Consider the following 2,705-nt stretch of genomic DNA (forward strand, 5'->3'; position numbering starts at 1 on the left):
TCCCCCAGCATGGAATTCCATCACGTCTAACGGTTAGAACATAACCAACACCTCTACCAGCCTGGTGCCTTTTGTCGTCTTCTTTTTTTTCTTTCCTTTTCTCTTTTAACAACTTTATCAAGATGTAATTTATATACTCTAAAATTCACCCATTTTAATTGTACATTGCAATGGTTTTTAGTATGTTCATGGAGTTGTGCAACCATAACCACCATCTAATTTTAGATAATTTTCATCACCACAGAAAGCAACAGCCATTAGCAGTCACTGGGCCTTCACTCCAACCTGATAGCTACTCATCTCCTTTCTGTCTATCTGGACATTCCATATAAATAGAACCATATACTATGTGGTACCTTTTCCCGAAAAAGTGTCTGGTGACACTCAGACACGCTAGTATCGAAGACCCCCCCTCTCCTCTATACCCCATCACTACAACAGCCAGCTTCCTCCACCTGCCTGCCAATGTATACAGCTCCCTAAGGGGTGGTGGTGTGCCAGAGCTGGAACTCAAGGCCTCACATCCTTTCGGCAACCGGATTGAAATGCAAGTACATCTGATCAGACAACCAGGCTGAAATGCAAGTACATCTGGGGCTGGGGTGGAGCAATGACTTGTATGCTCACTAAGGTGTAGGTGAGCACTGGTTGGGGGATGCGCCAGCCAGCAGTCCCCATCGAGTGACCAGGTCACGCCTGGACACTGGGCCCGAGCGCCCCATTCCTAGAGGAACATAGGGTAAACAGAGCGCACAGTAACCTTCGCCATCCTGGCTGGCCCAAGGCTCAAAGAACACGCAAGACTTCTCCGGGCAGAGATAGCTGCTGACTGAGGAGCATGACACCCTGTCCGCTTCCAGCAGCTGCAGGGAGCGAAGCCATCCTGTGTGGCCTCTGGGCAGTTCCACGCCCCTGGCCGTGGCCCCAAGCAGGGTGAAAGAGAGGGCCTGGGGCCATCTGGGGCTGGAGGGTGCTCGGGACCCCAACCCCAGGTGTGGCGGGGCGTGGCAAAGACGCCAAACTTGGGCTTATCACCCTGAGAGGTGGCGCAGCGTCTTTCTCCTAGTATCCAGGGGACCAAAGAGCAGGGAGGCAAGGCGGCCAGAGCGAACGAGGGTGCCGGGGCGGGGGCGCCGCGTACTCACAGTCGGCTGAGGCCGGCCCGCGGGCCGAAATGGCCCTAGTTACAGGAGGTAGCGTGTGGAAGTGGTGAATGCTTTGGATACGGGAAGAGGTGGGGAGTTCTGAATTCTCGTCCTGGCTCTGCTGTTAACTATGAGTGTGAAGTTGAGCGAGTTGTGTTCCTTTCCCGAATCTCTCTTATTTCATCTGTGAGAGGGACGGACTGATGATACTCGATACCAGCCCTGGCCGCTTCAGGAGGGGTGAAAGACGCTCCTCCTCCACTCTTTCATTCTCAGTCCCCAAATCCTTTCCCATTCTCTCCCAGCAACTCCTTCAGGCTATGGGTAATCTCTGTCCTCCCAACAACCCCGGTAATTTTTCTCTTGGTAGTAACCACTTTCCTCCTAACAGTAGTGATTTGAGCGTGTTCTCTAACCTTCACTACAGACTGTGAGGTCCTAGAAAGCAAAGTTCAGTTCAGATTTATTTTTATATTTCTGGCTTCTACGTGGTAAGTCCTCAATAAAGATGTGTTGATGAATGAAACTGCTATAATAATGTACAGTGGCCGCTGCAATGGGAGGCCCAGGATAGGCTAGACCCTGTGACAGGTTCTCTCCCTCACATCACGTCTAAGTTTCACCATAAACTAGAAGGGTGTTTGCAATGAGAAAAATGATGTCCTGAGAGGTTACGTGACTTCTGTGAAATCACAGAGCTCTTAAATCACTAGTGGAAACCTGTTTGAACTCATGTCTCTCACTCACTTTGTCTTACCTATGAAAAAAATTAATATATGATTTGCATACCAAGGACTTGAAAAGGAGACAAATTTTATGGTTAACCACGGGGATGCAAGATTTCCCCTATTTAATTTCATCATTAAAACACTTTTCCTTTCCTCCTTCCAAGGACTCTGTTTGGATTCTGGAAAGAGGTGGATTTTGAGAGCTGGGAAGGTGTCTAAGACTCTACAGACAGGAAGTAAAAGAACAGAGTTCCTTCTTTTTCTTTTGAAGCTAACTCTCAAGGTCAGACCAGCTAAGTCACCAGTCTGTAGTGTCTTGTGAGTCTCTTGCCTGAGGAAGGTAGATTTTTTTTTTTTTTTGCGGTATGCGGGCCTCTCACTGTTGTGGCCTCTCCCGTTGCGGAGCACAGGCTCCGGATGCACAGGCCCAGCGGTCACGGCTCACGGGCTCAGCCACTCCGCGGCATGTGGGAATCTTCCTGGACCGGGGCACAAACCCGTGTCCACTGCATCGGCAGGCGGAACTCTCAACCACTGCGCCACCAGGGAAGCCCAGATTGTTTTTTTTTAATTAAAAAAAAAATCATATGGCTTTGGCCACATTGTGCTAGATGGCATAAAAAAAAAACAACAAAGCTTTTGTCTATAATATTGTCTTTCTTCTCTGGATCCCTCTCTTCTACTGTTTACCTGATCTCCTCACCCTTTCATACCACTGTATATGCTATTCACTCACCTGGAATGATTTTCTCTTCCTTTCCCATATTCCATTAGGTAAACTCCTGGTTGTCCTTCAAAACTCAGCCCAAAGTCATTTCCACTGTAATGCCTT

General features: G+C 48.7%; 1 protein-coding gene across 1 annotated transcript in view; it reads right to left on the bottom strand.

The window, feature by feature from the left end:
• The window catches only part of LHCGR (luteinizing hormone/choriogonadotropin receptor), a 61,307-nt gene extending 60,141 nt beyond the window's left edge, over nt 1–1,166 (bottom strand). The window contains exon 1 of the mRNA XM_024753501.1: nt 1,146–1,166. The gene's annotated coding sequence lies outside the window, so the exon portion shown is untranslated. The remainder of the gene's footprint in view (nt 1–1,145) is intronic.
• Nucleotides 1,167–2,705: the final 1,539 nt, after the last annotated feature.

Source organism: Neophocaena asiaeorientalis, unplaced genomic scaffold, assembly GCF_003031525.2.
Source record: "Neophocaena asiaeorientalis asiaeorientalis breed wild unplaced genomic scaffold, Neophocaena_asiaeorientalis_V1.1 scaffold171, whole genome shotgun sequence".
NCBI lineage: Eukaryota > Metazoa > Chordata > Mammalia > Artiodactyla > Phocoenidae > Neophocaena > Neophocaena asiaeorientalis.